This window comes from Pteronotus mesoamericanus, unplaced genomic scaffold (assembly GCF_021234165.1).
Source record: "Pteronotus mesoamericanus isolate MK-2021 breed Mesoamerican mustached bat unplaced genomic scaffold, CSHL_Meso_final contig_20, whole genome shotgun sequence".
In the NCBI taxonomy this organism is placed as follows: Eukaryota; Metazoa; Chordata; class Mammalia; order Chiroptera; family Mormoopidae; genus Pteronotus; species Pteronotus mesoamericanus.
The window spans coordinates 85,266,204-85,282,400 of record NW_026555085.1 but is presented as its reverse complement, the minus strand read 5'-3'; the positions used below and the strand labels follow the sequence as shown (position 1 = coordinate 85,282,400).

Sequence of the window (16,197 nt, the reverse complement as noted above, 5' to 3'; positions counted from 1 at the left end):
ATGTCTACCTAATCAGGGCAGTGATCTTCGGTACAACAAAAAACCCTCTAAGTAATCATGTTCTTAATGTCTTGTAGTTATGTTTGGAAATTGCGTCCTAACTATGGTAAACAATGTATGTGAATTTTTAAAATGTCCCTAGATGCACATTATTTCTGAAAAAACAAATCAGTCTTGTCAAACATTTTTTCTTTTTTTCCAGAACCGATTCTGAGAACCCAAACTAAAAACTGGTAAAAGGAAAAGGACAAGAGCCTGTAAATTCCCCAGGTTTGTCTTTAAATGGGAGGAAAAAATTTAAAACACATGGAACTTCCTAAAAGATCTTTAATAAGCTACCCTGGGAGCTCAAGTCAAAAATGGAAGTTTGTGTACTAAAACAGATGTTTCAGTGCAGCTGTAAAACTCTCTATAAATACTGCCATTTGGAAGGACAATCCTGGGTAGGAAGTTTTATTCCTTGTGTATATGAGGTGTGCATGCCTCATCTCAGTTTTCATAATTGTCTCTGTAATTTCTTCCTGAGTAGCAGCCATAACCACCCTGGCTTCTGCCACCACAATCCCTGGACCTTCCACATCCATATCAACATCCATATCCTCCTGGTCAACTGTTGCCACCACCACCTCTGGAATAGCTGTGGTCATTCCCATGGCCCCGAAGGCACCACTCTGTTCCCACGGGCTGACTTGCCACATGATCCACACAGATCTGGCCTGCCTAGAGACTCTCCGTTCCTGGCTCTCATGGTGTCTGAGGCACACTCCGAACTGGTAAAGGCAATGAAGCCAAAAGCCTGGGATCACTGAGTTTCCCAGTCTTTACAACGACCACCTCAGAAAGTGGCCTGAAGCTGTTGAAGTGATCTTCCAGAGTCTGCTCATCAGTGTTGGAGTTGAGCCCTTCAAGAAAGAGCCTCCCTCTTTAGAGGACATGGCAGTGAACTGGGGTCCTAGAAATTAAGTAAAAGGGCTGATAGACAGTTACTGCCGAGGAGCAGAGTGGCTCACGGTGTACTGTTTTATAGCAAACTTATTGTTTGTAGGTAGAAAGAATACACTATAAAACAATGAGGAAAAAGTATAGTATGGTAAATACATAAACCATGGTATATACATATATACATAAAAGTATATATACTAAATACAAAAATCAGTATATAGTCATTTATTATCAAGTGTTAGGTACTATACCTAATTGTATGTGCTATATTTTTATACAATTGGTAACACAGTGGGTTTGTTTACACCAGCAGCACCACAAACCTGTGAATAATGTTACAGCAGCTATGATGTCACTAGGTAATAGGAAATTTTCAGCTCTATTACAATCTTATGGGACCACTGTCACATAGGCGGTCTGTTGTGACCAAATGGGGTTCCACAGCCCATGGCTCTAAGTCTTCCCTGGCTCTTGTCGGGGGAGCACTCCTAACCACTCCCAGTTTGGTGCTGCCAACAGGAATTGATTTTGCTCAAATAAACTCGTAAAAGTTGCCTCAGTTTATCTTTCAAAAAGGTTTAGACCAGTGTTTGGCCATTAGTAAATGTTTGCTGCTTTAAGGCCTTGTGATGGCCCCAAGATTTGGCCCCTGGTGTACACTCCTTGCATAATTCCTGCTCCTTGAGTGTGGGCAGAACCTCTGACACATAGGTAGGCGACTGTCCTGGTGAGGTTACTTACCAGTTGACTTTGAGTTCATTAACAGGGAGGTTATTCAGTGGGCCTGACGGAATCACATGGGTCCTTTATATCCAGGTATAGCAATCAGAGGCAGAGAAAGCCAGAATAATTTGAAGCAAGACAGGGCCTATGGAGGGGGGCCACCAGGCAAGGAGCTGCAGCCAGCCTCTGAGAGCTTAGCGTGGCCCTAGGAGACAGCCAGCAAGATCACAGGAGCTTCAGGCCTACAGCCACAAGGAGTTCTGCCAGCAAACACAGAAACCTAGAGAAGGACCCTGAAGCTCCAGAAAGGAATGCAGTCTGGACAACACCTTTGTTCCAATTTTGTGAAACTTAAGCAGAGGGCCAAGCTCAGCAGAGCCTGGACTTCTGACGCACAGAAACTGTAGAGAGAATAAATGATTGTTGTTTTGAGCTCAAAATTTTGTGATAATTTCTTATGAGCAAAAGGAAATTAATACAGGCCTCGAAAAAAAAAAAGGTTAACATTTTATTGTGATATCACGAACTAAGTGTCAACGGAAGGAACTGACCCACAAGGTCAACTCTTCCACAGCCTGTATGTAAGCAACACCTAAGGCCTTTTTTTGCAGCAAGAAAACTTATGAAAAAATACATTAAACAGACCAAGAGGGTGTGAGACTCTGGGCAAGTCCCTTCAGCTTGGTTTCCCTTCTGTAAAGTTAGTAAGTTGACCCAGCTGGTAACTAGGCTATTCTGTTTACTGCTATTCTCAATTCTCTCAGGTTCCCAAACAATGGGTGCGGGAGGAATAGGGGTGACTTTGTCATAGAGACCATTTCATAACTGAGCAAACTAGATTGAGCTCTTTAGTTCTCCTTGAACAGGCACGCTCTGGGTGTTCCTGGGAGTGTAGATAGGGATTCATCTAAGGCAAGCCTCCAAACATTTAGTGGGTTTGGCTCAAAAATATCTTATTTAGAGATATCTTTATCTTTTAGAAGTTTGAATTACTGGAAATACATGTAATTAATCTTTGATTCATCCTTGTAGAATAAAGAAGGGCTTTACCAGAGGGTTCTGGAAAGCTACTGACATGCCCAAGAACTCTCTCAGGTGCTAGCCGACTCTCAGCAGAGGTGAGCCTCATCCTACGTTCTTTGGTCTCAGTGAGTCCAGGTACCTTCTCAGGAGGAGGTTAAATGAAGATGCCCTGATCTCCACCAGTCTCTCCCAGTGTCTGACCGGGATGGTGCTGGGATAGTTCCCAGGAATTTGCATTTTTAGCAGAAACTTGTAATGATTCTGAAAACAGATGGTCTGTGGGCTGAACCAGGTAAAGCTCAAGGCTTGGAGGAAGTAGCACAAAGAGTAAATTGGGAATGACTTGAGGTATCAGGAAGCAGAATCCAACTCCTGTGAAATGCATAAGGAAATTTCAGTGGATAAATTTGTATGGGGACTAACAACAGCGGGAAGCCAGCCTCACTGGCAGGACCAAAGGAGCGAGGGGAGTGCACTTCTGTCACCAAAGCTCGTGGAGCGATGGGCTGATGAGGAGGCCCCAGCAGAGGCTGTGGTCAAGGAAGGGTGCAGCAAATGCGTGAGACTCCGCAGGGAAGCAGAGAGGGTGTCTTCCAAGCGGAACTGAACTGGAAACCAGCCAGCAAGAATCCTCAGCACATTCCCCCACGGGTTTCAAAAGCACTAAACCGGGCAGAGAAGGGCAATAAAATGGACGGGGGTGGCAGGATGGGCAATGAAAAATAATCAGCACATTTTAAAGCTCCAAGTCAAAATCTCCAACATGAAGAATTGCTGGGCCATTCAGAGTGAGTAGATCAAAAGGGAAACAATAATTACTATCAAGAGAATCAAGTTATACAGGACATCTTAGGCCAGGTGCCTGGGAATCAGGAGGCGGCGGAGGAAACAGAGTGTGAGGAGGAGAAAAGATGGTAAGGCAAGCCTCCGGAGCTTGTGCACCTGACAGCAACCTGTTGAAATCAGCACTGAAAACAATGAGAATTACACCTGAATGTACTGTAACAGTCTTCCAAAGACATTCAGACGTAGTATCAGCTCTCCAGAACACCGATCCAGCGTCATTCTTTGCTAACCGTATTGCTGAAGCTCACTGCTGCCCTCTGGGTAAAACACATCAATACAGTAGCACTGAGCGTGCACAGTGTGAGCTGCCTTGTCATCATGATTAATGATGGATTGTCTACTTCCCTCACTAGAGTATGACCACAATTCAACGAATAACCAATACAAATTTTTTTTTTAATGTAACTGGGCTAATATTTCAGCTCACAGTATAGCTTAGCTGCAGAGAGAAAAAAGAATATCTTTATCTTTTGTTTAACTAAACTGGCTCCCTTCCCAAATCCCCACCCACTGGAAAGTGGGAGAAAAGCTAAATGTCCAATTTGAATTCAAACTCCAGTAATTTAAATAGTCCCTTAGGCTGTCGTAAGTCACTATTGAATAAAGCTGCTCAGTGACTCGGTTAGCCTGGCCCTCCCCCAACCTGCATTTCAACCTAGTTTAAATGGTGAAGTCTAGGTGAAGGTTTCCCTGAGCTTGCAGCTAAAGTTGCCCTTAGCTCAAAACAATCTGCACACCCCAGACGCACATCTTGGGGTGACTAGCTCCAAACCCACACACCAGCTAGACCTTCCCTGTCTACCCATGTGCTTCCACTCTCTTAATACCCAGATAACCACATGCTAGTGGCCTGGAACCTTCTCCCTAAGATTCAAAAGAGCGTGTTAGGCACCCCCTTTCCCTGAATGATCCCTTCACTTTAGTGACAATATATGCAGTCAATCCTCATTATTTACAGGTTTCAGATTTGTGAATTTGCCTACCAGCCAAGAGTTATTTTAACCCCCAAATCAATATTCCCATGTGTTCATGGTCATTCATAGACATGTGCAGAGTGGCAAATAAATAAATAAATAAATAAATAAATAAATAAATAAATAAAATTGAGTTGCCTGTTATACACGTTCCCAGCTGAGATCAAATAAGGTGACACTCTACCTTGTTGCCACACTCAAACTATAAACAAGCATTCATTTCATGGACTATTTAGTGCCAATTTTTCATATTTTTGTGTTTTTTGTTGGTGATTTTTCTATTTAAAATGGCCCCCCAGTGGAGTGCTAAGGGTTACTTAGAAGGCTGTGAAGTGCTTATGGAGGAAATAGATACGACGATGTGGACAGAATGCTTGTGTTTTCCAAAATTCACACGTTGAAGCCCTAACCTCCTGCGCAGCTATGTTTGGAGATGGGGCATCTTGGAAAGCTATTGAGGTCGAATGAGGTCTTAAGGGTGGCATCCTGATTAACTGCTCTTATAGGAGCAATGGTCCAGTGTGTGCTAATTCAGGGTTGGCAATAATTTTATAGAACAGAACTGCAGTGGCTAAAGAGAATTGGCTGGATATAGTCTCACTCTAGGTCAACAGACAGGAATGGGCAAATGGGACACTCATCTGGCTATCAACCTTCCACAGCCCCTTCCTCCTTTTCTTCTTCTTCCCACCTCTCGGGGATCAGAGAGAGACAGTCTACAGTCTCCCTTCCCCACCACACACACAGACATTCACTAACCTGCTTCCCCTTTTTAAAGTACCTTCTGTAAAACTGGGATCTAGTTAGCCAGGCAGGCTCATCGCTAAGCTAAAAGATAAATACATGAGAACAATCTTTTCTCAAGGTATTAGGCAAGTTTGTGAAGCTGTAAAATCTCATATGGAATGTGGTTATAATCACCGAAAAGTGATTATTATCTTCTCTTCCTTTGAATTCCTTCTCTAACAATCTCTCTAATCTCTTCCTCACCCCTGCTTTCCTCACTTCTAGATATTTCAGACTAATAAGGAGAAAAAACTGAGGTACTAGGAAGCCAAAAAGAGCAAAGTTCACTAATCACTTGTCACAAGTCATCCTCATTTTTTCTGACAGCCTCATAGTGCAGAGCACTGCACCTTGAATGTGACAGGTGCTCAGAAAGGTCCTGCATTTGAGTCAGAAGCTGTGAGGTAAGAACCACCCTGTGGTTGCCCCACCTTCAAACTGCTGGCATTGATTTATATCTTTTCTCCTTCCTTTTTCCTTCTTTAATAATGTCACACCTTAGAGACCTTGTAGCCAAATATCCCTCTAAGGATAAAGCCGCCCAAATATACAATCACATTGGCAACATCTCTTCTATTTCATTGCCCCTTCCTGTGAGCTACCAACTCTCTCTCTCTCTCTCTCTCTCTCTCTCTCTCTCTCTCTCACACACACACACACACACACACACACCCCCACAATACGATTTTCAGGTTTTCATCAATATCTTCACATCCTTTCACAATGTAGGTGGCACCTCAGGAAATGCTCCAACCAACTTGAAATGAGATGGCACTGTGAGTTAAGAAATCAGCCCACCAGTCCTCTCCAGTGTGGCTCAGTTGGTTGGGCATCATCCTGCAAAGTGAAAGGTCGCTGGTTTGATTCCTGGTTGCTGGTTTGGCCCCCAGTCGGGGTGCCTGCAAGAGGCAACCAATTGATGTTTCTCTCCACCATCAATGTTTCTCTCCCTCTCTTTCTCCCCTCCTTCCCCTCTCTCTAAAAATAAATAAATAAAATCTTTTTTTCTTTTTAAAGAAATCAGTCTACCAGACCAGTACAGTCATAGAGAGTAAGCCTACTGAGTGACTATTGCTAAGGGAAAGCAGTCACAATAGTTTAATGAAAAAGGAATGTCATCTAGAGAATCACCAATGGACACAGAAAAAAAGGAGACTCACAATGGCATGTGTCCATCAAGGGACTGTGTCAGTGACTATGTATTTTTCCAGCAAGTCTATCTTTAATATGGAGATGAACATAACAGGCCATTAGAACCCAATGCCATTGTGCCCTGATTACCTTTGTTGTCACCCATACTCAATCAAGCAATTTGGTGATAAGGTGACTTACCTAAAAGGAAAGAGTGACTTACTCAGGCCACCATGAATATAAAATTTAAATCAGCATTCTAGTCTTATGCATTATCTTCTGGGCATTACTTGAATGAGTCAGCACCTCAAGCCTAGCCAGCCCTGTGACACTTATAAGATCATTTTTGTACCTCTCAGATTATGAACCAAATATGGAGAAGTGGTGAGCTCTCCAAATAAATGTTGATTTTTAGGGCCCTGTTTGAGGGCCAGACAGCCTACACATCCCTCTCTAAAGCTCCTTCACCCTACTTAAGCCTGCTGAGGCTAAACAATTCTTGAGTAATGCATGATATTCCCTTTGCCAGATCATTGTATTGCTACTTGTTGCAATACAATTGGAAATACCCTGTGGCCTTGTTATCCCACAAAACCCGACACTTCTGCTTCTGGTGAGACAAAGTTCTCAAGAGTAGTATTTGTAAAACACAGAGTAATTTCATTAAAAATTACCAATACTAGTACAATTTCAGGCAATAATTTCTGTGTGGTTTGGCTTTAAGAAAAACTTCAGCTCCACTCCCATCCTTCCCACCCACCCAGTTTCCTATTTAGATTACCGTGGGGACTGCAGCCATGCTAACAATGTGGGATTTCTTTTTCAAGGTTTGTCGTGCTGTCTTGTATCAAGCTGAGGTGGCCTTGCTCAAAGGAGTAGGTTGGAGTTGTTTCACTTTGCAAGTTGGCAGGAGCTACCATTTCTACCATCAAATCAAACCTATAAATGACTTTAAAACATATCCGTCATCTTGATTGACCACCTTGGCCATTTTCTAACAATTTCTCTTTCTTTCCTGACAGGTCCCAGTCTCTGCCTGAATATTTTGTCCCAGTGTCATGAAGACACTTGTGTAGAGAACAGCTTATTTTCATTTCCGAAGAACAACAGTGCACAGAAGTGGCAAATGTTAACCACACTTATCTTAAATAGGACTTGGTTTGGAATGTGATTCTGACTGTGTAACAAGCTATTAATCCTGTGGGGTTCTTCATTTGTTATACGACTCAAGTCAGCCTTTTTCTTGATAATGTGACTCTGGCTGGGACATTCAGCCATTATACCAACTTTAGCTGGCGTATTTCTTGTTTTAACTGGAAGTCAGGACCCTACTGCTTAGATTTCCTTCTGTGATCTAGATGCAAATCCATTTTCATGAAATCATGAAGATCATTGGCAAAGGCTTAATTTTACCTGCTTATTACTGGCTATAAGCTCTTGCATCTTTATAAACAAAGCATAGCATTTTCAAGAATATTATATGACAGATCCTAAGTAGAAAATTTTAAATGGTCTTGATCCATTTTAACAATGGATGTTTGGTGTATTCAAACACATATTTATGCGGGCCAACATTAGCTTCTGGTTAATTAAGAAGTGTTACCTTATCAATCTTTTAGTTAGTTAAATGAAGAATTGGTACATGGAGCAACTTCCTTTTTTTTTTGGACTTTTTCTTTGTTCTTTTGTTCTTACTGCCAGCATCCTTATTTCAAATTGCAAGGAGGTCCAAGACACCTACCAGTTATCAGTGCTTCCAAAGGTGAGGGTTAGAGGGGGGTTCCCTCTTTCTCACCACTCGTTCTTTACTCCCATCGTTTACCCCAACACCTAATCAGAGCTCCTTGTCAGCATAAGGTTAGGGGAATGTTGTTTGCAGGTAGTGGTCATATTAATGCATATTTTATTTTTAGGAAAAATTTTAACATCATTGAGAGAAAAATAGCTAACAATAACCCCATCATGTTAAGTTCTAAATTGTTACCACCTGCAATGCCATTAATGTTTAATCTGATAATTTTCCAGGGCAAGAAAACCCTCCTGTAATGTACCTAATGTGCTATGCAGAGAGCGGAAATCTTTCCTACCCTATGAAGTACATTTACTTAGTCTTATTTTAGTTAGCTATAAAAGTTATTTCTGTAACCTTGGTGGGAATTTATGTTTATGAGAGATGGTGCCTATTTAATCAGATCATAAAACAACACTAATATTATCATTTCAAATCTAGGGTTTATTATTATTATAAATGCTTCCTAAAGATTAAGTGAGTCTGCATGATTTATTGAAAAATAAAACTTTATAAAGGCAACACTAGGAATTTTTAGAAGATATAAATATTTTCAAAACACACATGCTTTTCATCTAATGTGTGTTTCTGACATATGAAACAACTTACATATTTTCTAAGTGGAAGACTTAGCTGACGCTCTAAGTGAGCAAAGCATATAAGATATTTTCTTTAGCTGGTAGGTTAAAAAAATTTATTTCTGACATTCTGCTGAATTCAGGACTTGATTAACAATATCTCTTGGATAGCATTTCTGGGAGCAAAATAAATTCTGCTGCAGCAAAAGAAAATAAACTTAGTTTTTAGATTAAACTTCATACTCTTGAGTTTTTAAACCCCGTGAGTTGGTCATTTGTCTGCCTCTCTGTATCCAGTCTCCAGAAGCCCATGTATGAGGCCGCTGGAAAGGATTACAGTGCACTTGGTTCGATGGGGGAAGTCAGAGGCTCAGAGGTGAAGTTCAGATGCCTAGTAGAAACCTGGAGGCTGGCACCAAGCAGAAGCCTCTTCGTTCCCATCTCTGTGCTGTTGTCTGGCTGTGTGATGGGCATGCTGCTCACCCTCAACGAAGCCTCGGGCAGGCGGAACAGTGTTTCCCATGAGTCACAACGGTACCCCATTTTTGGTGTGGGAGATTATTCTTGAATGTTAGCGTTAGGTATGATCGATTTTAATTATAAAATGTTATGGATCGAAGGGTTAGATGCAGTTTATCCTCGCTTAGTATTTAATCTCTATGCAAGTGGCAGTTTAGGAAAACAAAATGTTCTGTGACTTCCGCCAAACTCAATAGTTTGTTGCTTTCAGCAAGAAGCAGCCCAGTTAGGTGAATCTAACCGTCAAGTATCACATACAACCACTTAAAAGAAGTGGCTTGTGAAGCAGGTGTTTCGGGAGGAGAGGAGGAAGGTAGCTTCTGAGCTGCAGAGAGCATGAACCAACTTTCAGTTTTGCAGAGCCCAGGCCAGGCCACGCCACGGCCTTCAGAGGGGACACTGCATGTCCGAGTCTCCGTGGCCCACTCCTTAGCCTTGGTTTGTTGAGCAAGAGGTTTAGGTCCAAGAAAAATGACCAATGAAATGCAGTAAAGCCTGGTATCCTTTGCTTGGGGACCAAGACTCGACGAAAGCAGAGCCGTCTTCTAAAGTAGGAAACTGTTCGGACACCATCTGGGACAGTGTTTAGGTCCCACCGCTCTCCGTTGTGGCTTCTGGTTGCCAGGGCAGCCCCACATCCTCTCAGGTGGCAGACTGGGGAGGAACTGCCAGAGACTCTAACTAGTTCAGACTGGATCTGAATTCCCCCAGGAAGTACTGCACAGCGTGTGCGTGTGTGCGTGTGTGCGTGTGTGTGTGTGTGTTTGCGCACCCGTGTGTTTTAGGGGCGGGGTGGGGAGGAGGACACTATCACCCGTCAATGTGCCCGAAAGACCTAGTTCCTGGAAAAAACCCCGAGGAAGTACGTGGCTTACTATTTGGGAACTAGGAGAGAAATACACTCACTTTGTAGTAACACATTAGCTGTAAATTATGTATGGACAGAAAATGTGCTTTTCATCAGCTTTGTATTTCTCAAGGCATTTAATGCAGAGGAGAACACAGAAGGCGTAGTTTTCCTTACTGTTGACTGAATTTCTGTGTTCTAAATATGTATACAATGAAGATTCTGCTTGCTGGGCGGGGGGAAGCATTTAAAAAAGTAAATGAAAGCAAAGCGAAGTGGGGGTGCTTCCTTGGCGGGAGGCAGGCAAACGAACCATCCACCTTGGACCACTATTGCTGCCACCCTCACCCCGCCCACACACACACGTGAACACAAACATACATCACTATAAAAGTGTCCAGTTTCCTGACACCACTATCAATATTCTTGTTTCACAAGAACCCAAAGTTACAGGAACACATCCTCAAAACTCACAGTTTAGTATGCCTCGTGTTCAGTATGTAATTTGCAATAAAATGCGCACATGTTAAACTTCAGTTTTTACAAACATAGACACCCAAGTAACCACTATATCAAGATATAGACCATTTCTATCTCCCTAAAAAGTTTCTTATGCTCTTTTACAGTCAATCTCCCCACCTCACCCCAGGCACCAAGCAACCACTGATCTGCTTTCAGGCAAAACAGATCAGATTGGCTCATTCTAGATTTTCATCGAAATAGAATTATACAGTACGCACCTTCTTGTCTCTGGATTCTTTTACTAGCATGGTGCTTTCAAAATATTAAGATCCATGTTGCTACATAAATTAGTAGCTTATTCCTTTTTATAGCAGATAATATTCCATGAATGAATATACCATAATTTATTTATTCATTCACCTCTTGATGAACATTTGTGTTGTTTTCAGTTTGGGGATACTATGAACAAAGCTTATATGAGCTTTAGTGTACCAGTTGTTGCGTACACTGCACAAATATATTTTGTCTTTTGACATTATTGATTTTTTGTTGTTGTTTATGCATTTCTATTGCATTCATATCTGCTCTTTATGATTTAATTCCTTCTCATTGTTTTGGGTTCAATTTGTTCTTTTTCTATATCTTAACTTGAAAATTTAGATAACTGAACTTAAGAATATTCTCATCTCCTTGTAGCTTTATTGAGATATTATTGACATATAACATTGTAAATTTATATGATTAGATACATGTGTATGTTGCAAGCATCTCTTATTTTCTAATGTAAGCATAAAGAAGTACAAATTTTCCTTTAAGAACCACTTTGACTTCACCTGACAAATTTTCATGAATGAGTAGTCCTTGCTTTATGTGGTAGTGAGGGACCATAAAAATGACCATGAAACTAAAATCTTGTAAAGCAATCTTCATAATCAATGGAAAAATTACAATTCTTCTGTGATCTTTAAAACTTTTTGTCATACATTAAAAATTCTGTCTGTTATAAATGCATCGGAAAAAATAGTTAAAATAATATTAATTTAGTATACTGTAATCTGAAACATTAAGTTGTTTTTAATGAAAAACTGAGAATGAAAGTGCTTTATTTTTTTGTAAAAAACACTTCAGAAATGGATACAGAGTTACAGTTGGGGAAAATGAAGAATTTGTGGCCGTGGATGGTGGTGATGATTGCACAACAATGTGAACATACTTAAAGCTACTGTCCTGTGCACTTAAAAATGTTACTGTGGTACATTTTATATTATGTATATGTTATCACACTGAAAAAATCAGTTAAGAGTAGCTTGAACTGTGCTTGTTGCCTCCTCATTGTATATTTCTGATACAAAATGAGCACCTTTTCTATGCTTCTGTGAATTGTCATACTCACACTTCCTACGTTTGTATTTTTCCAACATTTTATCCTTTTCACATCCGATGGTATAAAATATCTGAATGTTCCCTTGATGTAAAGTTTTGCCAGTGTTACTTCCTCTCAGACATTTTTTTCCTTTTCATTTTAAGCACTTTCTTCATTTATGTCGCCTTCACTACTATGTTCCTCTGACTGCAAATTTAGTCTTTCAAAAAAAAAGGCAGTATTAACATTTCCATATTGTATTTTTCTTTTGTAATTCCATTTGCATTTTGATTTCAATTACACTTCCAACACTATCACTTTTCATTTGTTTGATGTGCTTTTATCTTTGTTGGCCAGGTGTTTCTTCAGGACACCCGTTTTCGTAAAATATCATATGGTTTATTAGGGGGAGACAAGAAGGAAACAGCTTTATTACATGTGTGTAAACTGAATAATAGATGCACAGTGACTAATCACAGATGGATTTTATGAGTGATGTGATATTTCACTGATCATGCTGCTTATCTGTTATTTACACAGTGATTCATGGACAGATGAGCTAACAATGAAGTCTGTACACAGGATTACTTATGGTTACTACACTGTGGTAATTGAAATGTGGTAATTGAAATGTGAACCATGTTGGTGGGGGACTAGTGTTATCTATGGTAACTGAAACCTGGTCACATCAGAACCTGTGCAAAGCAAGGATTGTCTGTACTGTGCTTTCTTTCTTGGTACTTTCTTTTGACCCATGAGTTATTCAAAAGTGTGATCCATGAATTATTCAAAAGTGTGTTCAATTTCCAAATATTTGGAGATATTCCAGATACCATTTTATTATTGCTTTTTAGTTTAATTCCATTTTAGCAGTGGACATATTCTCTATGATTTAAGTCTTTTTAAAAAGATTTTATTTATTTTATTTTTAGACAGAGAAGAAGGTATGGAAAAGAGAAACAAAGAAACATTAATGTGTGGTTGCCACTAGCTCACTCCCTACTGGGAACCTGGCCTGTAACCCAGGCATGTGCTCTGACTGGGGATCAAACCGATGACCCTTTGGTTTGCAGGCTGGTGCTCAGTCCACTGAGCCACACCAGCAAGGGTTGATTTAAGTCCTTTCAGATGTGTTGAGATTTGTTATACAGTCTATTAGCTAATGTTCCATATGCCCTTGAAAAGAATGTATATCCTGCTGTTGAGTGTAGCATTTTATTAAAGTTAGCTGACAGTGTTGATAAGGACATGAGATCTTCATTCATTCATTTTCTATTGACTTTTTCTATCAGGTACTGAGAGAGAAGTATTGAAATCTCCAGCTATAATTATGGATTTGAATACTTATTCTCTCAGTCAGTTTTTCACATATTTTGAAAATCTGTTAATAAGAGCATGTATTTTAAGGATTGTTATGTCTTCATAATGAAGTGACTCTGCTATTATTACCAAATGACCTTCTTGACCCCGTTAATATTCCTTTTCCTTAAGTCTATTTGTCTGACATTAAAAATAGTTTTTCTAGCATTCTTGTGATTAGTGTTGACATAGTATAATTTTTTCTTTCCTATTACTTTTAATGTATCTTTATATGTAAAGATATTGCCTATAGCAACTTGTAGTAAGTGGGTCTTGCTTTTCATCTGGGCTGGCAATCTCTGCCTATTAATTGGAATGTATATAAATATACAAGGTGAAAGCAAAATATAAAATGAAGATGGTTTGTATGCAGTGTAATTACTGAAACACTCATTGTATCTTTATTTTGTTTAAATATGTACGTGTATTTAAAATCCTTAGGTGCTAATTCTATCACCTGTGATGGCTCTCTTTCCATTGACTGATTTTTCACGCGGTTATAGGTTTTGTTGCTTTATTTTGCATAACTAGTAATTTTTCATTGAATGACACATGTTATAAATGTTATGCTATTGGGTGTTTAGATTTTATTGTCTTTCATTCAAGAATGTTGACTATTATTTAACAGTCAATTACGTTGCTTGCCGTCAACTTGATTTTAGAAACTTATTTTTAAAGTTTGTTAGGGTGAGTCTGAAACAGTCTCTACTCTAGAGCTAAGTTATCGTTACTACTCAGATGTGACCCTGCTGTGGCCTCTACTGAATGCACTAGGTCTGCAGTGAAGCTTCTTCATTCCAGCCGGCAGGGACTCAAATTCCTCCCCGATCTCTATGAGCTCAAGCAATTACTCAGCTTATAGTATCAGGCAGCTATTTTGATGGCAATGCAGCCGCCAGGCCCAGATTAGTACTCAAACACGGGGTGTTAGTACTCAGATCTAAGAGAGCCCTTGGTGTTCTCGTTTACCCTCTTCCTCTCTGGGACTCTGCCCTACACACCACAGATGCCTCAGTTTCCCCAGTCCCCTACATCTGCCACCTCTGTTCAGAGAGGCCACCGAGCTCTGCCTAAGCTCCGCAGCTCTGTGGTTTGGAAATTGTCTCCACGCAGAAACCTGGAATGAACAGAGGGTCACCTTGCTTGTTTCCCTTCTCTCAGCAGCGTCTAATATTGATGGGATAAAGTGCCAGCTTCTTCACACAGTGTGGCATCTGAAATAGATTTATTTTTTCTTCCCGATATTTCAGACTTTTCCTCAGTAGTCTTCATGCTATGAAGACCCGGCCCAGGGAGGAAGGGGACATGAACAGCTGGAATAGCAAAGCCATTTGCTCAGGCCTGAGTGTGGATGTTAAACTGCTTTGGAGGATAATATTTGTGGAAATCAGGCTTTTGGGAGATAAAGTTTTCTGAAGAGTATCACAGCTTGCTTTCTGCCTACCAAGAAACTAGACTTAGCTAACTACAAGGTAAATCACAGTTCTAGGAAGAATGTAGGGTAAAAGGAAGTTCTCTCATCACAGGAGAAAAAGACAAAAGAGGTGGAGTAGGGATTGGCAGGGAAAATTCCGGGAAAGAGAGGAGAATCCTCTGGCTTCTGCACCATGATCAGAACTTATGGGTAGGGGAGCAAGGGTAGAGAAATGCAGACAATTATGAGGAAATATGAGAATGTTCTACAACTCTGTTTTCCTAGGGATAGCTGGAGGGACTGCAGGTCTTTCAGAGAAGCTGGTGTTGGACCTGGCACTCCACCTGCACGGCGGGGCAGCTGGGCGCGGGGCTGAGGCAAATGGGCCCCGGCAGCCTCATTGAGCTCCGTCCACTTCCATGAAGCCAGGGCGAGGTGCCAAGTCCCAAGATTGGGAGTGTGAGGCCCCCTGTAGGGTCAGCTGCTGGAGTCTGATGATGCTTAGGAGATCAGACCCTGATGCCTTTGTAGATCTAGATCCTGTGACTAGGCAGACGATGCCACCTAGCAGCGGGGGCGTCAGGAGAGAGGTCTGCCCCTGGAGAAGATGCAGGCGAGTTGGCAGTGAGTGGGTTACTGGAATGTCGCCTTCCTTAACACAGGACCACACAGAATCATTATCCCTCCCCTGAAAGTTTAGAAAAGAGCAAGTAAAGAAGGAAGTTGGAAAGAATCTCTTAAATAACCAGGTATTTATTCCCAAAAGCATAATGTTTGAGCTGGACAAGGACTGAGATAAAATATGTGAATTTGGGTGAAAAAATTATTGATTTGGCTAGATACTATAAAGAAGGAAAGGCTTTTCCTCTGCCCTCTTAGGTTCTGGGGCTGAGCCTGAGAAGTAAACTGACAGAAAACAGGCTAGCAGAAGAAAAGCATGCACCTTTTACTTGACATTAATATATTTTACGTGGCCCAGGAGCCTGCATAAAAGAGAACTGAAGACCCAAAGAAACGATTAGGCCCAAAAGCTTGTATTCTATCTTAACAAAGAACAATAGATTGTGGAGATGTGACAATCAAAAAAAAAAAAAAGCCTTCTGGGAGCGGTAAATGGTGGGACTGCAACTAGGAACTACCTGAGGGAAACTAATGGATGCAAAGGGTTAGTTTCATCAGGTCCGTTTATGCAAACTCACCTTTGCATTGACTCGCCATCTCTAGTCATAAAAATATTCTCCTCTTCCTGGTACAGCAAGGTTACCTTTGGTGTGAGGAATTGATGCCTTTTTTTAATAGGCAAAAAGGAGTGGCGGGGGAGTTCAGAGAGTCCTTTATGCATTTGCTGTTGCCCAGTTGCCTTTGGCCCCAAATCACCAATATGCCAACGTGGGATATTGTGAAGTGGCACACTCTGGTCCCCGCAGTACTTTGAAGGGAA

At 41.0% G+C, this 16,197-nt stretch overlaps 1 pseudogene; it reads right to left on the bottom strand.

Annotated features, from left to right (window-relative positions):
- Positions 1–489: 489 nt before the first annotated feature.
- Positions 490–9,884, bottom strand: LOC129067224 (RNA-binding protein 3-like; annotated as a pseudogene).
- Positions 9,885–16,197: the final 6,313 nt, after the last annotated feature.